Genomic DNA, 27,050 nt, shown 5'->3' with positions numbered 1-27,050 from the left:
ATATTCCTGCTGAGGGCGACTGGTTTGTATTCCTCGCTGCATAAAATAGAGAATATAGAAAGAGGAACAAGCTTTGGATGAGGCAATGTATATAATCTGGGAAATGTTGATATTAAAGAACTCCAAGGAGCATCCAGCTAGAATGCTCAATAATACAGTAGAGATAACAGGCCAAAATCATGGCCTCCTTACCACCTTCTCTGCCAAGTAAATGTAAAAAGTACAAGGTATCCATGCCTACAAACAGAGCCACTGATGACTGCTGAAGCATTTTTAGAGGCTTCTGTCTTATGTGTAGGCTCATGGTCATTTACTGATGGTGTGAACGTGTCACCGTGAGATGTAATTGTATCTCCTAAGAAATGGACACCCTGCAGACTCAGTGTGTATATTTCCCATGATTGTGTTAAGAGCTCTGAACTAGGTTCATCTCTCTTGACCCATCTATACCCCATTTTTCTTTCTCTCCAGAAAAAGAAGCTATTAGAATCCATTGAAAGCAATGAGATTAATGACAGAAAAAGATCTTAAAATCTAGTTTTTAGCTTTGAAGAGAGATTGGTTACTACTTTCTAGCAATGGACAGGTTAACCCACTGTCTTGGGGCCAGAGATGGAAGAACTGATCAGAAGGCAGAAGGCCAAATTCCTAGAGGCTTTAGTGTCTGAAAGAGATTTCCCTCTGTAGACATAAAGATGAGGACCAGCCACTCTCATGGTTGAGAGATAGAAAGTAAGAAGGGTGGGAGAGATGATTTAAGCAACACTAAGAAAAAGAGACCTGTTTGAATCCAGAGTTCATGCCAGCATTCACTGCTAGTTTAAAAGTGACCAAAGATTTGTTTTAATAATCTCTCCAACCATTCATACTTGTGCTTCTCATTCTTCTTAGACTTGATATCATATATATTTAAATTTTCATTTAAAAGCTTCCAATAACCTTTGGCACCAAGATTCCTGACTTGGAGGTAGTCTATGTCTGATCATTGGGCTATAGGAGGCTGTGGGGATTTAATGCAATCCTCTCCTGCTATAATTCTGGTTACTGGTGGTTCAAAAGTAGTTTCCCATTTAAAATCTTGAAACAATCCATTCATAATTTTCTGATGTTAATGAGTTGATTTCAGGGTCCTTTTTGATAAAAGATTTCTAGGTAGAAATAAGCAAACTCTTATTCATGGAATATCAAATCAAAACAAAGAGTATCCTGGGGACTGTCTCAGAACATTTCATAGAAACTGAATTTTGTATCTTCCAGGCTAATGTGCTGTGGTCCTCTAGGTGGGATAGGAAGCCTCACCTGGTGACTTCCCTGATGATAGAGTTATCCTGCATCAGCCCTAGTTTTCCAATGTTCCTTGTTAGTTTACTTGCTAGAGGGGTAAGGCAAGGCTGGGTTAAAATGTAGAGTTGAGAATTTACTCTGTTGCCCAGGAATAATAGCTTTCCAAGCACTGATTCTTGAGGAGAAGTTTCTTAACTATTGCCTGGACACTAGAAGGACTCCTCCCTCCCCTATCCTCAGCCTGTATTTAATTTGTAGCTTCCCCAAAGCACCTTGTGTTCATAATGAGGAAGAATGACTCACAAGATGAATAAATTCAGAGCCCCAAGAGCATTGAGGTTTGGTGGTGAATATACTAACCATGGGGAATCAGGAAGCCAAGTGCTGGTCCTGGTTTGGCTGCAGACTGCTAAAGTTACTCACCATCTCTGAGCTTGTGTCCTCTAAAAACAAAAAGAGCTCTTATATATCAAACATATCTTATGTTTTAGGAAAATATTATCATCATTTTGTGCATCATTTCATTTAATCCTCAAATTTCTGCTGTGGGGTGTGACTCTGTGCTCCCTTGTTTCAGGCCTGTCCAACTCTTTGTAACCCTATGGACTGTAGCCCGACAGGCTCCTCTCTTCTTGGGATTCTCCAGGCAAAAACCCTGGAGTGGGTTGCCATGCCCTCCTCCAGGGGATCTTCCTGACCCAGGGATTGAACTTGCATCTCTTGAATCTCCTGCATCAGCAGGTGGATTCTTTACCACTAGTGCCATGGGGTGTGACTTTAATCACCTCTATTTTTGCATATAAGGAAACTGAGGCACATTGAGGTTAAATAGTTCATAGCCAGTAATGACAGCTTGGGCTCAAATACTGGTGGGCAGCCTGCCTGCAGTCTCTCCCCTTATTGCTAACACTCCACCACCTCCTAAAGTGAAGGGAAAGGCCAAGAGAATGCTGAGGGTCCTTTTAGTCCTGCTAGTGTAGGGCAGAGGGCTCTGTTTCTGGGGTGAGAAGATCCGGCATTCAGCCCCACCTCGTTCCTTCCCACTACTGAGAATCTTTCAGGGAATATGTCTTCACTACTAGGTCACAGGTAGCATTTCAGGACTTGGCTTATCTCCTATGCCCCACAAAAATACATATTAGGGCCATTCTTTTCTGAGCATGTGGGTTAAATCAGAGCTCAATGGTAGTGGGGCCTTGGAGAAATGAAGCATCGGGAATGTTGGCCACAGAGAGAAGTGTTTCAGCAAGAAGCTGCAAGCTCCCAGCTCACTGGCTTGGTAGGGACCCCAGTAAATCAGGATAAGCCATGGAGGCTGGCACTGGATCTCGGGGTCAGAATGTGGTCAGGGGTGCGGACCCCTCAGCCCCACAGCAGCAGCAGCAACAAACCAAGTTCCAGCTAAGAAAGCAGACTGTGTGCGGGGAAGGGGGCCGAAAGCATGAGGGAATGCTGGGGAGGAAGGGACAGACAAGACCAAAGCAACCTGGAACAAAAGGGGGAAGAGGATTCTAGTCACATCGGCCAGAGGGAGGGAAAGGGCTCCAGTGAGCCCTGAAATGGAAGGAGAGGGAAAGAAGTAAGCAGCTCACAGCAAGCTAGAGGAGGAAGTGGGAGATGCGCGGCTTCCTGTAGAAAGACCGATGATTGAAGACAAAGCTGGGTGGGGACTAGTCCCTGGGCTGCAGGCGCTGCTGCTACACAGACTCACTACGGCTGCCGCGCAGTGGGCAGCTCCTACTACTGCGGGGCTGGGCTGGGCGGGCTGCGCCGGAGCTCGCCTGCACTCGGCGGCGCGGAGGGCGGAGGAGAGCCACTCTGCTCGGACCGGCCTCGGGAGCCAAGGTAAAGGAAACGCTTTTCGTGTTGCTCCTTGTTAAGTGAGAAAAATGACCACCGCCAGCGGTTTTAAGCGCAGATTTCGAAGGGAAGAAAGGCACACTGTTCGGGGATGGGAGGAAATGATCAGGATGGGTTCTGTTAGGAGGACTTTTGAGAAGGACCAAATTTGTGACACCTTGGTTTGAAGAAATAATCCTCATTAGTGCTTAGCTTCCGTGACTCATCAGGAAAACACGCTAAATATTAAGAAGCTGTTTGCAGAGTTCTCTTGTAAGAAAAGCAGAGCCCAGGCGAAATCAATGGGGGCTGTGAAGCTGTGGGCTGACCATCTGAGCGTCGCAGTCCTGTTTCAGGGGTGTAAGTGGTGTAAAATGTTAATTGCATTATCTTTCTTACACAGAGCACTGGAGTGGTCTGTTTTGCAGCATAAGGATTGTGATTTGGCTTTTTATGTTGTTTGTTTGGGGAGGGTAAATTCTTTTGTACTCAGAATTTGCCAACAAAGGCTGGAATTGCGTATGTGAGGGGCAGTATTTACCATTTAAAACACGGTGTCTTCCTCTCTCTGCGCTCTGCAGCTGCTCTCAGGATAACCCTAGAAACAGCTATCAGTTGCCAGTAGGTCTTATCCTAAAGTTGCATCCTTTCTCAAAGGAGTGGGGCGAGTTTAACTTGTCTAGAATCAGATAGGAGTGTATATATGGATTTTATGTTTATATAGATTTTATCAGCTCTAGGTCAAGGTACACATTAGCCTCAGTAAGGGACAACATGTTAAAGTGTTGCCGGAGTTGTTTCCTTACCTGCATATGCTGTGCATGGACAAAATCGTGAAATCAGAACGTGATTTTTGTTCTTTGATTTTCTTGAGCAATGGGTCTTCTTATTAGGAGTCTGTGGCCATGGCTTGTTCATATTTGTGAATGCTACATACAAGTGCAGTAAATAGGTCTAACGGATTAGAAATGAAATTGTGAGATTCTTTTCGCAGGGTATGTAGGAGGAAGAGTTTAATATCCCAACATAGCCTGATTTTAAAAATTAACCTTTGTCTCTAATAAGAAGTATGGTTCAGCAATAAATGATCATTGATAAAAACGTTTTGTCTTGCATTTTTAGAATGAAAGGAGATACATTTTCAAAGGAAAGAAAGAACTGCTTATAGTGGAGTAAAAATAATAAAAAGGTCATATTTAGACACTCATAAATTGTTTAAATGTGGGTTTTAAATACTAAATATGCCATGGAGAGTGTATATGCTTCTTTTTTTATCATTCTCAATTGTGAAGTTTCTTTTAATGTCATCTTTATGAAATTGATTTGGCTTCTCAAAATATGTAGGGTAACAGCACATTTCAGAAATAAGAATTTTTGGGTCCTTAAGGAAGAAAATGTCTAATTTTCTGAGCTTATTTTTGATGACTAACAGGCAGTGTATTACTGGTGTTGAAACCATGGAGCTCCCCTGACAGATCTGTTGAATTTAATCAAACCTGTGGGCAAAACAAGTCATGCCACGTATTCCATGGCTCCAGTTCCTGTATGTCTCCTAGAGTAAAATATATAAAGATCATCTTCCCAAAGAAGAGATCTTGGGTGGATCTTGGATCCAGAATGCCCCTAACTGGAGCTATATGCTCGAGCTGTCTGTCGTGAAATGGAAAGTTGGGAGTCTGGGCTATATGAATGAAAATGGGACTCACCCTCTGGTACTTACTCATCTACAGTCTGGATTCACTAGCTAATGCCAACACCCTGCTTTGTGTGGGGATGTGAAGACAATCTGCCTTACTTCTCTCTGTGTTTCATAAAAGATTTTAAGAAAATGAAACCTTGGGTCATAGACACAGGGGAGTCCAGAAACCCCGTGCTCTGTTTTAAAAAGATGTTGAACAAGAGATCCCTATTTATGCATAGCCCAAAACATTTTCTTAATTGTTAAATTCCTACTTGAAGCACAACATGAATGAGTAACAGCAGATCAGTAACTATGATGGTAGGAGGTTTAGGAAAAAGATGAAGAAACTCCTAGCCTGTAAAATGGGACTATATCCACTTCTTCTGGCCATACAGAATATAAAAAGACATACTGCTTTTGTCCAGAGTGTTTGGAGTCAGCCGACACTGAAATTTTAATTGTGTGTGTGTTTTTTTCCCCTGCCATATGGCTAATGGCAGAGTGGAAACACGACTGCATTATTTCCTGGCCAGTCCTGGGCCTCATGGTGGGCTCCTAGTGAATGCATTTGGTTGACTGACTTTTTTAGCGTACTTCAGAAGGCAGGCTCAACTTTTAAGTATAAAAGCTCTATAGTCAAAGCACAAAGCCTCTTCAAAGACAACTGTGGGAGCAGAAAACAGCATGGTGGAGTGAAAAGAACACAGGCTTTGAGAGGCAGGCAAATTTGCCTTTGAATACTACCACTAGTTCTTACTCCTTGACCTTGTACTTTAATTTATGAACCTTGCTTTCTTCGCAGTAAAGAAGGGTTAATAATCAAGGTATTTTTTCATCGTTGTTTGCCATGTTATGGTTTTATTTGGTTTTTGCTTTTGTGTATGATTTGTGAGTGCCTGTCAGGTACATAGTAGGTACTCATGTCCTTTTTTCTCCTGCATCAGGAAAAGTTAGTCTATTCTTAATCTTTGCCACTATCTCAAAGATTCCAGGAGACATTTATTTTAATTGTAGTTAAATATATATAGAAAACATAAAATTTCCCACTTTAACCATTTTTAAGTATGCCATTCTGTGGCATTAATTATGTTGACATTGTTGTAAGCATCACCACCATCCATCTCCAGAGCATTTTCATGTTCTCAAACTGAAAATCTGTTGCATTAAACAGTAATTTTCCCATTCCCTCCTCCCCCTAGCAACTACTATTTTACCTTCTGTTCATGAATCTGACTACTCTAGGTACCTCATATAAGTGGAGTCATGTGGTATTTGTCCTTTTGTGATGGCTTAAATCATTTACCAAAATGTCTTAGAGGTTCATCCATGTTGTGACATATGTTGTAATTTTATGCCTTGTTTAGGCTGAATAATATTCCATTTTATGTGTATGTTATATTTTCTAATCCATTAATCTATTGGTGGACACTGTGGTTACTTCCTTGTTTTTGCTTTTGTGACTAATCCTGCTATGATCATGGGTGTACAAACATCTCTGTGAGTCCCTACTTTCACTTCTTTTTGGGTGCCCAGAAGGGTTAAATGCTGTATTATATGGCAACTGTGTTTAATTTTTGAAGAATGGCTATACTGTTTTCCATAGCAATTATGGTGACACCAGTGGGAAAGAAATCGCCTGCCAATGCAGTAGACACAGGAGAGAAGGGTTCAATTCCTGGGTCAGGAAGATCCCCTGGAGGAGGAAATTGCAACCCACCCCAGTATTCTTGCCTGGAGAATTCCATGGACAGAGGAGCCTGGCAGCTACAGTCCATGGGGTCACAAAGAGTCAGACACAACTGAGCAGGCACCACGATGTAACGGACACAACGTATTTCCATTGCAGTACATTCGGGTCCCAATTCACATTTCTCTGAGGATTAGTGATGTTGAATGTCTTTTCATGTGCATATTGGCGATTTGTTGTCTTCTGTAGAGAAATGTTTGTTCAAGTCCTTTACCCATTTTTTAAAATTGGGTTGTTTTAAAGGAGATGTATTTAAACGGTGGCATCTCTTAACATGGTGTGTCAGAAAGATCATGACTGTAATATTTGTGTTTAATCTCTTGCATGCACCAATATTACCCCTGCCCAAGTGAAATACTTCTCTCAAAAGTAACTTTTAAACTGGAAAGGAGAAAGAAGATCTACATAGATCCTCATAATTGGTAACATCAAGAACTGGGTAGTGAAAATTCAAACCATTATTGTAGACCAGTGATCCTGCTGGCGAGGCTGCCACAAAGAAGGCAGGAGGGACCTGTCACTTCTAGTCCTAGTCTCTACACATTAGCTTCAGGAGAAAAAAGTGCCCAACAGGTAGCAAGTTCAATTACAGTACTAAATTTTTCTCGAACTTTTTCTAATAGAGAGGGTTAATCTTGGAAAGGGGCTATAGTAGTTAAACAACAACAGATTCTGAGAGAAGTTTCTACTGACGAAATGTGATCCTAATCCACATTTCACATCTTAAAATAAAGAACCCTGTGTTTCATTCTCCACCACACATTTCACTCTCTATTCCAAAACCAGAGAGGCAGGGTATGGATGGGGCTGAGGACATCTGAGCAGAATGATTAGGGAGGACTCTGATGAACAGCAATGATACCTGAGATGGTGTGGTTGAAGATGTTGACCTTGAATGGTTTGAAGAGCTCCTGAAAGATTGTCTGTTAATGTGTATGTTAATTTTTTGTAATACACTCTCTGTGTGTGCGAAGAGGTTGGATAATGGCCCCCAACTTTTTAAAATTTGCAAATCTGTTGATTCTACAGTTATTGGGAAGACCTATGATTGGCTTTACTATACCCAGATGGGAGAGGGGAATTGCAGCGCTGGATTAAGTGTTTGTCCCAGTCTAGGCTAGGACATCATGGAATGAATGGTAGAGCTAAAAACTACCTGGGAACAAACCTATCCTGTATCACCCCCTCAATGATGGATTACAAAATAGACCCAGAATTTACCTTTCTGGCACTGCACAATTGATTAATACATTTCTCAATTCAACTTCCATTTTACTTTCCTCCATCATAGAGAAAAGATTTAGAGAAAGTCATTATACTTTGTCACTTTAAAAATTGTTTGGAATACCATATTATTTTGTTTAAAAAGAGGAAGGTAATGTTTACATTTTATATGCTATGTTTCTCTGTTCAAATTTGTTCACATGTAAAGATGTCACTGTGGAACTGAGATTCAGATTTTCAGGTAAGAGCATTAGAAATATATGTGGTTCCCTAAAACTCTTATGTTAAAAAAAATGAGTTATGTTTAATGGGAGTAGAGTTCATACAGTGTTCAGAATCTCCAGAGGACTTCATTAAACTTTAAAAAAGAGAGAGTTCAATTCTCAAACTCTAGTAGTAACGTGTTTCTTAGAAGTGAAGATACAAAACAGAATCAGCCCTTTTATCTCTTGGCAAATATGTCTAAATGGTCAGCTCTTAATGTTTGAAAGATTTAGAAAAACTGGGTAGTTGACCCTTCTGCCCCATTTCTTTGGCCTTCCATTTGTCCCCTTGTCAGCCTGGTTGTCAGGGTCATACTTTCCCATGATCTTCTGCCCCAGTCACCCGGCAATAGAACTGAAGATGAGGGTTTGGAAACTGAGGTGATGGCTTCACTTCAGAGTCCTTGCAACAGCAGCAAGGACTTTGCTGTTTTTGGAAAATCCTTTTCTTTTTTATTTCACTTTTTTACTCCACTCTGCGTTTTCAATGAAAACAATGATATCCAAACCCCCACTTCTTTTTTTCATTGCAGGTCACTTTTTGTTTTTCAGAGAATGTATGTATTATGGAAGTCTTCAAGCTCATTCTTTACCACCTCAAAATTTATCATAGTTTCTTTCATTTCCTTCTCCTCCCTTTCTAGGTTGTATTAGCATAGCCTTTCTTTCAATCCAGAAGTCAACTCTTTACTTGGAATTTGTTGGTTCATTTCTTTTTACTTTCTAGGGGGCTATGTTCTGATAATAATTCTATCTCCTTCCTACATATTTGGTTTCTTCCTTTTATTGACCCTTTCCTCTGCCTGCAAACTTGTTTCAGTTCAGTTTAGTTCAGTTGCTCAGTCATGTCCAACTGTTTGTGACCCCATGGACTCAGCACACCAGGCTTCCCTTTCCATCACCAACTCTTGTAGTTTACTCAAACTCATGTCCATTGAGTCGGTGATGCCATCCAACCATCTCATCCTCTGTCGTCCCCTTCTCCTCCCACCTTCAATCTTTTCCAGCATCAGGGTCTTTTCCATGAGTCAGTTCTTTGCATCAGGTAGCCAAAATATTGGAGTTTCAGCTTCAACATCAGTCCTTCCAATGAACATTCAGGACTGATTTCCTTTAGAATGGACTGGTTTGATCTCCTTGCAGTCCAAGGGACTCTCAAGAGTCTTCTCCAACACCACAATTCAAAAGCATCAATTCTTCAGTGCTGAGCTTTCTTTATAATCCAACTCTCACATCCACACATGACTACTGGAAAAACCATAGCCTTGACTAGATGGACCTTTGTTGGCAAAGTAATATCTCTGCCTTTTAATATGCTGTCTAAGTTGGTCATAAGTTTTCTTCCAAGGAGCAAGCATCTTTTAATTCAAGGCTGTAGTCACCATCTGCAGTGATTTGGAGCCCAAAAAAATAAAGTCTGACACTGTTTCCACCGTTTCCCCATCTATTTGCCATTAAGTGATGGGACTGGATGCCATGATCTTAATTTTCTGAATGTTGAGTTTTAAGCCAACTTTTTCACTCTCCTCTTTCACTTTCATCAAGAGGCTCTTTAGTTCTTCTTTGCTTTCTGCCATAAGGGTGGTGTCATCTGCGCATCTGAGGTTAATGATATTTCTCCCGGCAGTCTTGATTACAGCTTGTGCGTCCTCCAGCCTAATGTTTCTCATGATGTACTCTGAGTATAAGTTAAATAAGCAGGGTGACAATATACAGCCTTGACATACTCCTTTTCCTATTTGGAACCAGTCTGTTGTTCCATGTCCAGTTCTAACTGTTGCTTCCTGACCTGCATACAGATTTCTCAAGAGGCAGGTCAGGTGGTGTGGTATTCCCATCTCTTGAAGAATTTTCCACAGTTTGTTGTGATCCACACAGTCAAAGGCTTTGGCGTAGTCAATAAAGCAGAAGTAGATATTTTTCTGGAACTCTCTTGCTTTTTTGATGATCCAGCAAATGTTGGCAATTTGATTTCTGGTTCCTCTGCCTTTTCTAAAACCAGCTTGAACATCTGAAAGTTCACGGTTCACATACTATTGAAGCCTGGCTTGGAGAATTTTGAGCATTACTTTGCTAGCGTGTGAAGTGAGTGCAACTGTGTGGTAGTTTGAGCAGTCTTTGGTATTGCCTTTCTTTGGGATTGGAATAAAAACTGATCTTTTCCAGTCCTGTGGCCACTGCTGAGTTTTCCAGATTTGCTGGCATATTGAGTGCAGCACTTTCACAGCATCATCTTTTAGGATTTGAAATAGCTCAACTGGAATTCCATCACCTCCACTAGCTTTGTTTGTAGTGATGCCAAGGCCCACTTAACTTCGTATTCCAGGGTGTCTGACTCTAGGTGAGTGATCACACCATCGCGATTATCTGGGTTGTGCAGATCTTTTTGTATTGTTCTTCTGTGTATTCTTGCCACCTCTTCTTAATATCTTCTGCTTCTGTTATGTCCATACCATTTCTGTCCTTTATTGTGTCCATCTTTGCATGAAATGTTCCCTTGGTATCTGTAATTTTCTTGAAGAGATCTCTAGATTTCTCATTCTATTGTTTTCCTCTATTTCTTTGCATTGATCATTGAAACTTGCTTAGTTTACACTATAAAGTGTAAGTGAAGTCGCTCAGTCATGTCCGAGTCTTTGCGACCCCATGGACTATAGCCTATCAGGCTCCTCCGTCCATGGGATTTTCCAGGCAAGAATACTGGAGTGGGTTGCTATTCCCTTCTCCAGGAGATCTTCCCCACCCAGGGATCGAACCCAGGTCTCCCGCATTGTAGACAGACGCTTTTCAATCTGAGCCACCAGGGAAGTCAATTTACACTATAACTAAAATTTAAATAAACCTGTTGCCAACAGAGCTTCCCTTTGACTTTGGTAACCTTTGTTAACTTTGTTTTCTTCCTACCTGTACGGGAAGAAAAATAGTTTTCCCTTCGCCCTTCTCAGTTCTAGGAAGCCTGTAACAAAAGGTTAAGGGAAAAGCAAACAGACCTTTATTAACTTGAATACCTCATCTATACATGGGAGATACCAAGGAAGAATGAGTAGCTCTCAGAAGCAATTTAGAACTCAGGCTTAAATACCACCTTGAGCTAAAGACAAAATTGAGAGGGAGGAGTGGAGGGGGTCAGTTATGGGGAGGTGGCCAGGAAAATTGAGGTAAATAAGAGTTAAGAGTTGATACGCATATTTAAGTTGGTGCCAGTCCTTTGACTAGAGTCTCTATCAAGTTAATTATCCTTCTTTCTTAGGACCAGAGAGGGAGGCATTCTTACAAATAAAGATTTCCTTTATAAATGTAAATTTCCCTTACAAAAATGTAATCTAGTCTGTTTTCATAATTTCTTCTATTTCCCAAAATAATCTGCTCAAAATAATTCTTATACCAAAGAGACACATTTTGGGGTGGTATATTCTCCCACCCTTCATGCCTGTCTGAAGGCTCCCAACTTTGCCATTAACTCTAAGTTCTGCACCTCAAATATGAGTGTTCTCAAGATTTGATTCTTCTGCCACTTAATTTCTCCCTCTTCCTTTATCAAATCCTTTTCTAAGATTTCTGTCATTGTCACAGGGGTGGAGAGCAGTTCCAAATCTAATTCTGCATCCTGATCTCTAACTTACTCTAAGTTTGCACATCAAGCACCTTACGAACTTGCCAGAACACGCCTCCCTCTGAAACTGAGGCCAGAATCAGTGTTTGCCGTTGCCTTTCCCCACTCAGAACCAGCTCTTCACCTGACTCCATGACTGTTAATGACACCCCCATTCTCTTAGTCCCTCAAGGAGGAAAACTCAATTCCGTTGTTTTCGTCACCAGTCAAGTTGGATTCAGTTGCTCAGACCTTTGCGTTGTCGTTGGAAACATACCTTGATACTCTCTGCTCTTTCCCATGTTGATAGCTGGTGTCTTAGTTCTGGTTCTCCTGACCTCCAGATGGGCTGATTGGTTGTTTTCTTGCCTCTCCTTAGAAGAACTTTCCTGCTTCCCCTTCTATACTTCATATACTTCACCTCTGTAGTTTTGCTTCTCTGCCTCACCAAATTCCTTTCATCCTGTAAGACTCAGTTCAAATGCTACTTCTTCCATGAAGTTTCCTTGGTTTCTTCCTTCCCCAGTAGAAAGCAGTCTTTACTTCCCCTGAAGTCTTTTGTTCTTTTCTCTCAGCCATTAGTGCATTCTAGTGTGTATAATGGCAATGGCAGTCTTTTTTCTTTTTCTTTTGCAAGCTCTTTGAGGACAGCAGCCACACCCAGTTTCATCTTTGTCTTCCTTACAGCACATGAATACAGCTTGTGTTTTTGTTTGGTTTTAATTTCAGTTTTAATGAAGTGTAATTGTCAAATAAAATTATAAGATATTTAAAGTGTTCATCATGGTGATTGGATATACATATATACTGTAAAAGTATTCCTCCCAACTAATTTATTAACACATTCGTCAACTCATATGTATTTGTGGGTTTGGTGAGGTTTTTGCCTCTTTTTTTATTGAAAGCCTTTGGGTTCACAAATGCAGTTTGTCATTTGTTTGATGAACTTTCTTGGGTCACTTACTTTTTGATGCAGAGTGGGCTAGATATTCTAGGAGCTCATAAACTACTGGGGAAACAGACAAATACTGATAAAATGACAATATAGTTAGTCTGTCCTCAAGTCTTAGCTGAATGTTTGCAGTATGCCTTCTGGCCTTTAAGGGCGAGGATACTTGGATGAACAAAACAGGCCAGTTCTTTGTTTTCTTGGAATTTATATTGTAGTGTTGGGAGAGATCCAGTAAACATGTAAATCAGTGGTTTTCAGATCTGGCTGCACATTAGAAATCACTGAGAGGTACTTTGAAAAAAAATACCTGTGGCCCAACCTCAACCCAGACTAATTAAATCAGAATCAGCCAGGATTGGACTCCACTGACAAAAACAAATTACAATACAAGAAAATACCAGGCAGTGGTAAGTGCTGAGGTGGATTAAGATAGAAATAGACTACATGATAGAGATTGTGCATATGATGGTGTAGTCATGGCGATTTTACTTTTGTTGGGTAATCCCTGAAGGCCTCTCTGAAATGACATTTGAATGAGACCTGTATTATGGTGAGGAGTAAGCCATGTAAGCAGCTTTGGGGAGAGAGTTCCCAAGCAGGAAGTACAGGCATCTTTCTGAAATAAGGGTGAGGTGGACTTCCAGCTGAAGTGTGACCCTTTTCACACACACCTGTGCAAGAATCAGTAGAATGTCTTTCCTCTGCTGAAAGCAGCTTTTCAGTTTAGTTAGGTAGACTCCAAATGCAGAACACTTGGCTTCTCTATTGAGCATATGTGGGTGAGATTGTATTTAGATCAAAGTAATTTAGTAGTCAGAGTAGTCAAAAGACTACTCTGTTTAATAATATTCTTTTACATTGCCACCAGCACTACAGAGCTTGTTGTCGGAATTAAACACCAATCTTACTGTTTAAAATCACCTTAGCTTTTTGGTATGATCTCTTAAATGAAGAAAGTAGAGGAAGTAGTGACTTCTGCCCTTCACTATACTTGGGGGAATCAGGGAAAACCTTACAGGGGAGTCAATCAAACTACACAGTACCATGCACTCACTCATGTCCGGATGAGTGAAGATCAGTGTATTTCAAGAATCAAGTCGAGAGCTAGCATTTGTTGAGCATTCTGTTTGAGCTTCTGCGTACTGCAGACTTTATATATGTTACTGTTTCCCGTTAGCTTTTTCTTTAAATTGAAGTATAGTTGATTTACAATGTTGTGTTAGTTTCTGGTGGATAGCAAAGTGATTAAGATATACATATATATATTTCATATTCTTTTTCATTATGGTTTATTATAAGATATTATAGTTCCCTGTGCTATACAGTAGGACCTTGTTTATTTTATATACAGTAGCATAGATCTGTTAATCCCAAACTCTTGATTTATCCCTCCCCCACCTCCTTTCCCCTTTGGTAACCATAAATTTGTTTTCTATGTCTCCGTTAGCTTTTAAAGTAATCCTATGAGATAAGAACAATATTTTACAATATTTTTCAACCAGGATACTTTTGGATGCTGGTGAAAGAATACCCTACCAAAACAGTGTAAACAATAGGACATATATTGAGGACCTCCTGAAAGGAGGGTGACTCCAGTGTTTTTCCTAGCTGGACGGTGTTCCTAGCAACCTTAAATCTTTCTCTCCTCCTATTCTGACATCCTGAGCAGGTTGGTTTGTCTTCTGAGGCCAGCTCTCTTCACTGTGCTGAGATGGCTTCCACTACATTTTCAAAATTATAGGCTGATTTCAGTTTCACTAGAGGCACAGTGAAGTGCCCATATACCTCTTCTTAATGTTACAGAAAAGCTGCCCACAGCAGAATTCACCTTCACAACTCACTGTGCCTTCCCTATTAGTAAGTAGCAAGGCCAGCAGAACTGCTGAAATTGGCTCATTTGTTTTCTTGTGAGGCCATGGCACAGCCCTGCCTCTCTGAAGAACGTGGTCACCAGACCCCAGACAAAAGATCTGACTCAGTTAACAAGGATGAAGCGTGAAGGATTATTGAGTGGGCAGTCAACAGAGTCTGCCGCTATATTATTTCCATCCTGTACATGAAGATATCAAGGCTCAAAAAAGTCAAAATTATCGAGATCACACAGCTTTGAGTTGAACTATGTTTCCATGCATTCTCTTTTCAGAAAAACAAACACATACGCATATACACAAATGAAAAGCTTGTTTTTGTTGATAGTCATGATCTAGGTAGATTAGAGAAAGAGTCCTGGAAGAAAATACAAAATGGCTGCTGTGAGACTAAGCAAAAAATCACCTTCTAAACAAATGATTCCAGAAGAAATTACAACAGGTCCTTGTAAGCAATTATACCAGGTCCTGGTAAGCATTAAGAATGGCATTTAGTTTAGACAACCAGTGCTACATTTCTGCATTGTAATTTTATATATATTTAATTATATTGAGTGCTGCTGGCTGGTCATTAAAATCAATTTGATCTAAAGAAAATCCACCCTGGACTAAGAAATGAGCAAGAGAGGTCAAGGGTTCTGAGTATGGTGTCTTTCAGACTTGAAACTGTGTTTTCTCTAGAAAGCTATGCATTTTGTTGATGATGGTGTGTGTAAGGGAAGAAAGAATAATCTCTGACATTTCTAATTATGAGTTATTTTGAAAGTAGGTTTTCACTTTCCAACTCCAGAGTCAACATGCATTTCGATTATTATTGCATTTGCTTCATGGTTTCTTCACTTCCCGTATGATATTTCATTTCAGAGGTTGGGTTTGTAAGACAACAGTAGTGAAAAGAGAAATTGCAGTGGAGCTGCTGTCATCACAGTGTTTTGACGGCTTGCCTCTAGGTGTATTTCTGTGCATTTTCATTGTAACAGGTTAGTGTTAATGGTGGGAATATCTTCTCTGTAATAACTGATTGAGTGCTTCCTACTCTTCTATTTGCATTTTTAAACAGGAAAGTAAATGTTAATTTCTAGGCTTTTCCAACAGAGCTGTGTTTAAGAAGGGTATTTATCTGATCTGCCCAGAGCCATATGAGAAAAATTGTGAAAAAATTTAAACACAAAAAATAAATTAACTGTCATTTTAGAGTCTTTGATGGAGAATTGAATTGATCCTTCGAGATTTCTTAAACTTTATGAATTGTGATTGTGTTTAGAGACCATAAGCATTAATTTCACCGATAGTTTTATTATGATTTTTTCCTTTGGGGGCAGAAACTTGATATCGAGCAATCCCAAGATTTTCTTTTAACTAAGCTAACAAAAAATTTGAGTTAAAAAAAAGTGAAAATTGCTAAGGAAAAAAAAAAGAAAAAAGATTTTTATTATGTTTTAAAATAATTCCAAAATACTATAGTGTAGAAAATAATATTCTAAGGCTTAATTCATAGGAGATCATAGTAGTTAAAGAATATTGGTTTGGAATCAGAATATCTTGGACAAGTTCCTTATACTATTTGTGCCTCTGTTTCCTTATCTATAAATTGGGATATAATGACAATACCTACTTCACAAAATTGTCAGGAGAAGATTATGTAGTGTGTATAAAACGTTTATTTAACATACTGCCTGACAAATAAAATAGTAATTAACTGTTCAGAATTGTGGCTATTGTTAGTGTAATTATTATTGTTACCACAAAGATGGAGGCAGGTATCTTTTATTCTAGCTTTGGGGTTCTTAGCAGGTTGTAGCAGAAACAGTTATGATCCAGTAAGAGCCACAGGTGCTCAGAACTTAAAGAATCACCCAAGGAAGCCTTCTTCCCTGGCATAGTCAGATGTTAGTGTTTTGACTTTAAGTGGTAGTCTCAAGCTTGTGTTATTTGTTCACCAATGCATGTGCTTAGTTATAAATATTTCCAGTTTTCCTTCCCAACTTATGATAGACTTACACGTCTGTGTCTCCTTTAGTCCGATGTAGTCATGTGTCTTGCACTGGTCAGTGAAACGTGAGCAGAAGTCTTGTTTGTTACCTCTAGGAAAAAGCTTAGAAGAACCAGGATGTAAGTACATTCCTTGGCAATTGACAGTGGTAGAAGCACAAAAACAGTGGCTGAGCCCTTAAGCCTGGTTCTTAGAATAAAGACAACAGAAATGGTCTCTCCACTGACCTACAATGAACATGTAGAGAGAGAAGAAATGAGTTTTTCTTCCTTAAAGGATTTGGGGGTTGTTAGTTATGACAGTATAACCTAGCCTGTCCTAACCAGTACACTCTGGTTATCCCTTCAAACTCTAGAGAAAAAAATATTATTGGCAGCAGTACATAAAATATGTCGCACTTTGGAGAAATTAATTTTTAATGACTATTTTGTGTGTGTGTCTGTCTGTCTGTGGTAAATTATACCATAAGTAAGCCTTAGGATACTTCACATTTTAATTTAAATAGATTTGTATAAAATTTATTTAAGTCTCTTTTAAAATAGGGTTTATTTCCATTTCAAACAGAGGAAAATCAGTATACCAAGATTACCAACATCTGTTTTTCCTTGAAGAGAGTCACCTGTGATGTCCAAGTCAGGACTGTGAATTCTGGACCCTATGTGATCACTGGGTCATGGTTCCTCTGACTTAAAGCTCATCCAGAATGGTGCTTTGTGACACAGAGGATCTTCTGAGAGAAGCTAAGGGACTAAACCATGCCTGTGGCCTTTGTCTCTAGTAGGAAAATAGTCTTCCCTAAGTTCTATTGCAATGTTCAGTTATAAACAATGGTGCTAAGGACGTAGAGGGTCTTAAATAACATGTATTGATAAATGGATGGAAGTAGTCTACAGTTCTTCCAAATATTGGACTCTCTCATATTTGCTTTTTAAAAATGAACCTTTATTTTAGACCTTGGTTTAAAAACGTCTTGGTACTAAGACTTACATTTACCCTAGAATCAAGTTATATTGTTATGATTAGACAGTGTTAAGGAAAAGAAAATTCATTTTAATAAAAAAGACATTTATTCTTTTAAAGCATTTTACTTGTACACACAGATGCAGGCTATTTTATTGGATATTTTTTTACTACTGACTTTTTCATCTGATTATTACATTTGGGTCTCTAAAACTGCATTATGAAATACCTTAATTATTTAAATTAGGAACAGATTCATTATCTCCAGTGTACAAACTCAAATTAATTTCATTATTAACCCGAATTTTAAATTGATTAATCTTGGAGTGTTTAAGGAACCAAGAGGGATTTTTTTCATCCTTAAAGAAAAGGACATATTGATTTGATGACTCTCTCTCCATCACACCAGTTATGCTACAAAGAGCAAGAAATTTGTAAGAAACTTTGGATAGATTTTATAAACCAGCCAGAAACCTGTTTGTCTGGGGCTTCTAGGGGAACAATCTGTGAGTCATTTTAAAAAACAAACACACTCATAATCACAGCGCATGTTGTTACCATGGTTATCAGGCCTGTGGAGTTGGGTTGCTTATGTTCCTGTAAAGGGAAGAGGGGGAGAGAAACTGAGAATTCTGAGCTTTGACTCTCAGCTTCAATTCGACTGTTGCGAGAGAGAGGGTGTCAGGGTTTCTTGAGAACTTGCTGGCTCAGTCATCCTGAGAGGGAAGTGAAGAAACTCTGGCATCCTCCCTTTGTTACTGAATACAAGTTAATCATATTAGTGTTAGGTGTTGTGATTCACAGGGGAGAAAAGGACCGTTGGGCATACTCTTGGGAAGATGGGGGAAATAGGTCCCTGATCTGCTATATAATTACATGCAAGTCTCCAAGGTCTACCAGGGAAGTGTCTGATGTGCAGGTGCACAGGGCTTTAACGAGCCTCTAAAAGGTGCCAAATGCCACTGGCACAATATTATTACAGATTTAAAGGATCCTTAGTGCATTATTCTGATACAGTTAGAGATGGGTTTTAGTGAGGCCCTTGTTTCAGATCCAGTCCCCAAGTAGACCAGGTCTCTTTTCTCTATTTTATGGAGGGAATAGGTCTCCTTTGTCTTGTACAGTCATCTTATAATACAGGCCTCTGGGTCACAAAGGTGACCAAGGAGGTTATGTGAACTCTGCCAAAACTGTTATTCCCCCAGGGGAAAGTAAAATTAATATGCATGGGTTTTTGTTTTTGATGGACAGTCAACAAAGTGGGATTACTGAGGAATGATTCATCATGATTCTATATGGAGAACAAACAACACCCTTAAATTAAAGGTATAAGTTGGTACACATACAATACTGGTTTTCAAGAATATTTTAAAATTTAAGAAGCTTCAGCATCCTCTTAAATGGAAAAGTATAATATATTGACCTAGAGGTTTGTTTTTTTTAAACCTGAGTTCCATCCCTGGGTTGGGAAGATCCCCTGGAGGAGGGCATGGCACCCCACTCCAGTGTTCTTGCCTGGAGAATCCCCTTGGACAAAGGAGCCTGGCGGGCTACAGTCCATGGGGTCTCAAAGAGTTGGACACAACTGAGCGACTAAGCACAGTACAGAGGTTTTTTAGAGTATTCCTTATGCAGACTTTATTTCTATAACTTTTCTTTATTAAAACTATTTTTTAAAAGCTTGAAATGAAGTGCCATGGGGTGTGATTAAAGGGTGATTCAAATGCAGGGAGTTTGTGTATGATTTTGCCCTGGCATATGGTGTAATAACTATTTCTCAAAACTAGATTTCATTTCTCTTTTCATATATAGGAAGAAGGCACATGTTATCCAAACTTCATTCTATGCTGTCTTAATTTTTTTTAAGATTAGTAAACAATGCTTGAACGTTTTTTCCGATGATGAATGTAATTCATTGAACATTCCAAAAATACTTAAAGTGTAAAAAATAACCTAAGACTGACCCTTTCCATTAATCAGGTTGTTGGTTGAACTACATGTGACAGAGACCTGATTTCACAGTGACTGACAAAAGCTAGAAGTTATTTGTCTTTCACATAACAGTCCAGAAGTGTGTGGTCCAGGGCTGGTAAGGTAACGCTCCTTGACAAGATCGCCCAGAGACCCAGGTTCGTTCTGTCATACTGTTAGATCATTCCTATCATGTTTCCCTTGCTTTGTGGTCTAAAATGGCTTCTTGCCATAAAAACCTCTCTGTAACCAGTAGGAAGGAAGGAAGCGGGAAAGGGGAGGGCATGACCCAGAAGTTGCAGGGATCACTTTTGCAGCCTTCCCCTTGAACTTTGTCACATGACCGCATACCTAGTCACAAGGGAAGGTGGGAAAAGCACTTATTGTTGACTTATATGTGTCTAGCTTCGAATGGAGGAAAGCAGATATTGAGTCATATCTAGCAATTTCTAGTACTTACATTTTCTGGGCATAAAGGACAATACACTGTTAACATTTTGATGTAATCCTTCCAATCTTTTTCTAGAAAAATATGTATCAGAAAGATGTTATGTATAATATTTACTAGGAAATAGTATATATGTTGTACTAGGAGAATATTGCATATGAAAAATATTAAAGAAAATATTAGAGAATGTATGTATAATGTAAATATTAGAAAATTAGCTGAGTTCATACTATATATATAATTTTGTATTCTTTTCACATAAGTTTATTTCATGTGTATTTTCCTCAGCATTTAAATCTTTTGTATTTATCCTTTCCAAGTTCCATTATGTGTAGTTTTTTTGTTTTACATAATAGGTTGTATTATTAATATTTAGGCTATTTCTAACACCTTGGTAATAATTATTTGTGTATATTTAGCATTTGGGGGAATCACATCAAGAAGTGACCTCACTAAGACAATGGCTGAGGACATATTTGAGATCTTGATATAGTGCCCAACTACTTTCCAGAGAGATTGTACCAGTTTATGCTCCCCCAATAGGGTATGGGCTTCCCTTGTGGCTCAGCTGGTAAAGAATCTGGCACAATGGGCTTCCTTTGTGGCTCATCTGGTAAAGAATCTGCCTGCAATGTGGGAAGATCCCCTGCAGGGGAGAAAGGCTATCCACTCCAGTATTCTGGCCTAGAGAATTCTATGGACTGTATAGTTCATGGGGTCACAAAGAGTCGGATGCGTCTGAGTGACTTTCACTTCACAATGGTGTATGAGAGTGCTACACTCAGAGCTCCCTTCAAGGCTAATTTTGCAAGTCCCACTTATCATTGTTGTCTCTAGGGTTTATTCTCTGGAAATAGGTTGTTTTTTGCCCTTGGCTTGTTTTTGTTTCCTTTGCTGTCATTAATCATGAAATAATAGTTTTCTAATAACGTTGGCTCATTTAAAAACATATGGTCCCTTATAGTCATCTGGGAATATGAGCACTTGAGCTGAGATTTTAGCACACATGTCAGTCTCAAACAGTTGGCAATCTCTAAAGACATTGATGTTCATTTGGTCTTAGGACCCAACGTGAAAGTGATTTCCACCCTCAGTCATAATACTCTAGATGCCAAATATCTCTTAATTCTGAGACATAACAAAATAGGAATGATAGAACATTCCTTGAGCCTTAGGTAGTTCCCTTTGAGCTGACTGCTCGATATCTTTTCAGAAGCTCCTCTACATGGGAGCTTCCTCTGATATGAACCACGCTCGCACTCGGCAAAACTAGGCCAACTCTGCTGAACATCTTCAAAGGTCATTAGTAGCTAGGGGTATAGGTATTTCCACCTCTTTATTTATTCTTATTTTGGCTGTGCTGGGTCTTCATTGCTGTGCATGGGCTTTCTCTAGTTGCCTTGAGTGGGCTCCTCACCCCGGGGGCTTCTCTTGTTGCAGAGCACAGGCTCTAGGCGTGTGGGCTCAGTAGTGTGGTTCCGGGTCTCTCGAGCACAGGCTTAGTTGCCATGCAGCATGTGGGATCTTCCTGGACCAGGGATCATACCGGCATTCCCTGTGTTAGAAGGCAGATTCTTAATCACTGGACCACTAGGGAAGTCCGTGTTTCTACTTCTAAATAGCCTTTTGCTTTGGATGCTAAAGATGTTTTTTAACCATAAACTTATTTAGTCTACCCTCTCAGAGGGCTAGATGCACACAAATGAAGCCCCACCTCTGTCCCTAATACCTGACGAAACAGCGCATCTGCACTTTGGTCCTGCTGGGAGCTAATCGAGTTAGTTCAGGAGGAAAGTGTGTTTCCTGTCACCTGTACACAGCCTCTCACCAAGAACTCTGCTTGCCCTAGGTTTCCCAGGCTGACTTTCATGTTTCCTTGTAGGCTGGGGATGTTCACAAAGAAAGGGACTCATATTTTCACAAATCTGTTTCTTCAAAGAAAAAGAGTTAACAAAATGTTTCTTGGCTCAGAAATGTAAACCTGTGACCCCCCTGCCCTTCAAACTATTTAGCCATCACCACCAAACCGTTTACAGAAACATTTATTTGCTTGTTCAGCTTTTATGTATCATGTTGTCTCTCGTTTTTTTAATAAAACACTTTTCCTCTCTGTTTTCTCAACAGCCAGATCTGCCAGTGAGCCTCAGGCTTTGGAAATTGAAGAGGTAAGAATTCTGAAATATCTTCTTCTAGGATCTTAAATCTAACCAGAACTTTAAGAGGAAAAAAAGCATCTTAAGTAAACCTATAGGTGAAAGCATTTAACATGAAATGTTGATCAAGAAGAAACATTTATAGTCTTTAGCAATGTTGATTGCCGAAGGGGATTTAAAGGGGAAAGAAAAGACTCTCCTTAATGATTGTTAAAGATCAGATTTCTCACCAGAAACCACTGCCCTCCTCCCCCCTTCGCCCCCCGCTTTTTTCTAAAAACCTGAATTTGGAGACCCTTTGAGATGACTGCCTTAACAAAATGTATCCCTGTGGCACCAAACATGATTAACTGGTGGCACCCATTGAGGATAATGAAAGACAGATGTCAAGAGTAAATTAGACTGGAGAAGGATAGGGAAACCCTGTTTTTAACTGGTTTTGATGTTACAAGGGCTTTTCCAGCAGCAACAACAGTAACAATAAAAGATCAGTTTAATACTGGTGGGGTTTCTTCTTGAAGAAACTGACTTGGCTTTTGAGACTGACGAAAGTCATTTGAATCTAGCTATAGACTTGAAAAAAGTGAAAGTTGCTCAGTTGTGTCTGTCTGTCTGCGACCCCATGGATACATCCATGGAATTCTCCAGGCCAGGATACTGGAGTAATAGCCTTTCCTTTCTCCAGGGGATCTTCCTAACCCAGGGATTGAACCCAAGTCTCCCACTTTGCAGGCAGATTCTTTATCAGCTGAGCCACAGGGGAAGCCCTAAGGTCACCATATTGCTGAGGCAGGTGGTAATGTATTCGCCCTCTCTAACCAAGAGACAATTCCACCTTTCGTCCTGATGTGGAGTTCTCCCCCTATTTTAAAATTTAACTTCCTTTTGATAAATTTCAAGCATGTACCCAAATAGAGAGGATAGTATAATGAACCTCTATATCCCTGTCACTCAGTTTTCGTAGTAATTGACTCATGACCAGTATTGTTTCTTTGTACCCCTATCGGCTTCTCTTCTTTCCCCATTGGATCATATGGCAATGGCTTAAATATGCTGTTGGATTTTTTATTGTTTATTGACATAACTATTAGCGGCTACAGCAAAATGCAAATAAAAAAATAAAACCTACTTTTAACCTTAGTTTACTGAAGGTAGCCATTCATCCCTTTACTCATTCAGCCAATATTTAGTATTTACTAGTGTCAGAACCTTCTTAGGAGAAGAAGTAGAGAGAAACCTCATGCAAGGGAGACCAGTATATATCTTGTGTTGGGAATGATGGGCTGGATATGTAAGAACTGATGGAGTTGCTAGTTAGAGAGGAAGGAGCAGAAGACATCTAGAAAAACTGCCAAGTTTCTCTTGGGAGATTCAGTGGCAATGATAACTGGGCTACAGATACAGGAAGAGAGGAACAGATTCAAATCTGTGGAGTGGCCACATCCAGATGGGTGTGTCCAGTAGACTGCTCGTGGATGGTACAGAACAGTGGTTCTCAGTCCTGGGTACACGTCAGAATCTTCAGGGATGTGTTTGAAAGTACTGACCAGTTGAATCAGAATCCCTTGGGGTAGGGGTCTGAATATCTGTAGCTTTTAAGAGCTCCCAGGTGATTATAATGTGTAGTCAGGATGGAGGATTTCTGGTCTAGAGATTATTAGAAGGAAGGTGTACGTGTGTTTTGTGCTTTTAAGATCATGCAAAGCTTTTGCTACCCCATAATGAGATTTTGTTTGAAGTATTTAATATCTTCAGGTGAGCCATCCCTACTTTCTACCAAATACTATTAATAATGAAGATTTTTAAAACAAATACTTCATGTTCTCTATCTGATTTGGTGTTGATTTCTTTCATACTAATGAATGTACTTAAATGTTTCAAAGTAATTCAAGCGGATTTCTCAATGGGAGTTGCTGTCCTGTTGAATGGGGCAATTCATTGTATTCCTTGGTATCCTGCCCTTGGCTCACAAAAGGCCAGTGGCCTCTTCCAGCAATCTGGTATCCAGAGTGCCCTAAGGATACATTGAGGACTGCTGTGTCTTTACACACCTTTAAAGAAGTTATTTGTCATTTTCACTCTTCTGTACAAGCACTTTTGCTTCATACAAAATTACTGGTTTCAGTTATGCAAAGAAACTCCTTATATAAGTGGTCTCTGTGCTAACAAACTAAAGAAAGAAACTAAACAGACATAAAAAAATATTGTTTTGCACTGTTGGAGGGATTTTGAGCATATTTGTTCTAGTACCAAATCTAATTTTTATGTCTGTACAGAGATGCAAATTAAGCAGTAGGTAAGAAATGGTCAAATATTGAGATTTAAAGCAAAATACTGCTAAAGTGTTACACAAATTGAACAGCAGTGATGAAGATGTATTCATTTCTTGTTTGCTGCTATAACAAGTTATCACAAACTTTGTGGATTAAAATAGTACAAATATATTATCTTACAGTTCTGCAGGTTAAGTTCTATAGAGATCTCACTGGTCTAAAGAACTGTGTTCCTTTCTGGTGGAAAGGAGAAAAAGAATTCTGGAGAGAATTCTAGAGTCCCCCTTCCTCCATTTTCAAAGCCAACAACCTTGCATCTCCATGTGTCTTTCACCCATAGTCGTTCCTCTGAACTGAGCCAGTAGGTGTTCTTTGACTTTAAGGACCCATGTAATAAGATTTGGCATATCTAGGTGATTCAAGATACTCTCCCCATCCCACGGTCCTTAATTTAATCGTATCTTCAAAGTCCCTCTGTCCATGTAAGGTTGTATACTCACAGGTTCCGGGAATTAGGGCATGGACCTATTTGAGGGCTATTATTTTACCTGCACGCATGCTCGGTTGTGTCTGACTCTTTGTTACCCCATGGACTGTAGCCCACCGGGCTCCTCTGTTCATGGGATTCTCCAGGCAAGAATACTGGAATAGGTTGCCATGCTTTCCTCCAGGGAATCTTCCCTATCCAGGGATCGAACCCACATCTCCTGTGTCTCCTGCATTGCAGGTAGATTTTTTACTGCTGAGCCACTGGGGGATGCCCATTATTCTGCCTACTACAGAGTAAAAAAAAAAAAAAAGAATTGTTCAGAAAGGTAGAAATGCTTCAGGTAACAGAGATCGAATTATCTTACATTTCATTGTATAGGGTTCAGAAGGTTTAGGGTTCCCGAGTTGATTAAGTGAGTTCTTGTCTTGACTCTGTAAATCCTGTTTTGTGGATACGGGCACTAAAGGCTTTTAGTTTTCTTGGAGTATTTGGCATTGGATCAAGTGGACAGGTTGAAGTCCAGTGGCTCCTCCCTTGGCCAGACTTTCTGGTGCTGTGGGTGTGGCCTCTGAGGACTGTGCTGCTTTTGGCATTTCTCCAGCTCTGGGGAGTTTGCCTGCAGTGTGCAAGTTCCAAGGTCTTTGAATAGCACCAAAGAAATGTGAGATTTTTATTTTATGCTGTTATGTCTGCCTGTCACATTATGCTATATTTATTAGGCTCTAACCTGTGGAAATTGGAGGAAAAATAACAATATTCTAGAACTTTACTGTAGTGGTATTTATCCTAGCTAATTTCTAAGTGTGGTTTAATTTCCATACATTAAGTAGGTCAGCCCCACAAAGCATAAAACCATTGCTTGCCTAGTGAATGAAATGGATCACTGGGTTATTTTTTAAAACCATCTCTGCAGTAGGATATAGCCAGAAATTTTTGGTGGAGATTTTAAAAGTTGCAGCTAATTTTGTAACGAGTCCCCTCTCTATCCACTTCTAGACAGGTCAACAATACAGATCTGAAGGTTAAACTTAGGGCTAGCTGTAGAATAACAAACCATCCTGATTTTGGCCAAGACTGAGGGATTACTGGGGAGTTGGGATCTTTAGTGCTAAAACTACTAGAGTTCTGGGCAATTAGGGACAGTTGAGCCCAAAGATGTTTAAAAACAGCTCTTGTAGAAAGTGATTGTTATGCTGATGAATTGTGAAAGTAGAAATTTTGATTGAACAAAATAATGACAGTAACTTCCAGGGTTTGGGTTGAGGATGAGGGTTAAACCTAACTCTTGAAAAATCTGTATCCACATACATATGTTTGCCCCAAGTCATCTTAGAAGAACCAACAACATTTATGAAGTGTTAGATTTCATAGCCCACTCTTTCATTTTCCCAGTGTTACCTGTGTACCCCTGCATGATGTCTATAATGTAAGTAAGTGGATGCATCTTGTTGAAAACTCTTATTCAGCCTTTCCTCCCTTCTCCGTAATGCCTTGCCATGTCCTCACCCACAGCGAAGTCAGACTGAGAAATCAGGAATACTAAAGACCCTAAAGCCTCATTGATTATATTTCTCTGACATTTATTTGGAGATTTTTATTCTCTAAGCCACTGATTCAAAGAGATTGTAAGTGTACTTAAAAGAGCAATTCATTAGCTTCCCCAAAATAGAATTTGACTTTTAGGAGCTTTTTTAAAAATGTGTTTGTTTCCTATCTTCTAAATGGTTCTAGCTGGTAGGTACAAGGAATTCTTTTTTTTTCTTTTTCTTCAAAAGAAAAAAAAAAAAAAAAAGATTGAGCACTGTCTGTCATAGAAGTAAGATCTGGGTTTCTGATGAGAATACAGCTTGAATAGATTGTGAGTTAACTCTGATATTCTTGTCAATCCCTTTTGGGGTTCCTTCCTTCTAGGACTCTCAATCCTGGTTTCATTTTGTTAAGACTAACTTCTTTTCAGTTTTGAATCTCAGCTGGGTTGTTTCGTGAATCAAACAAACTCTAGAAGAAATGAAAGGAGATGAAATCCTTATGCTGTTGATTAAACTCAGCTTCTTTTATTCCTTTCCAAAGAGAAATTACAGAGTCAATGTAAATAGGCGATCCAAATGACTCAAACTACCCTGCATGCAGGGTTTCTTTGGGAGTAATAGGAATGTTTTGGAACTAAATAGAGATGATAGATATGCAACGTCTTAAATGTACTAAATGCCATTGAATTGTACACTTTAAAGTGGTCCATGATTAATTTCATGTTTTCTGAATTTTTACCTCAAAATAAAAATGTTGAACTTCAAGAGGAAGGAAAAAAAAAA

General features: G+C 39.6%; 1 protein-coding gene across 3 annotated transcripts in view; it reads left to right on the top strand.

Annotated features, from left to right (window-relative positions):
* Positions 1–2,940: 2,940 nt before the first annotated feature.
* Positions 2,941–27,050, top strand: part of GNG2 (G protein subunit gamma 2) — a 122,794-nt gene continuing 98,684 nt past the window's right edge. Inside the window, exons 1-3 of one of the 3 annotated variants that reach the window (XM_043918973.1) lie at positions 2,943–3,129; positions 19,384–19,532; positions 21,947–21,987. The gene's annotated coding sequence lies outside the window, so the exon portion shown is untranslated. Of the gene's footprint in view, positions 3,130–3,408; positions 3,484–19,383; positions 19,533–21,946; positions 21,988–27,050 lie in introns of those variants that run through there. The other 2 variants (XM_043918972.1, XM_043918974.1) reach the window with 2 other exon arrangements.

The sequence above is a fragment of the Cervus elaphus genome, chromosome 12, assembly GCF_910594005.1.
Source record: "Cervus elaphus chromosome 12, mCerEla1.1, whole genome shotgun sequence".
Lineage (NCBI taxonomy): Eukaryota > Metazoa > Chordata > Mammalia > Artiodactyla > Cervidae > Cervus > Cervus elaphus.
Note: the sequence above shows the minus strand (reverse complement) of the source record. Positions and strands in the feature narration are given on the sequence as shown.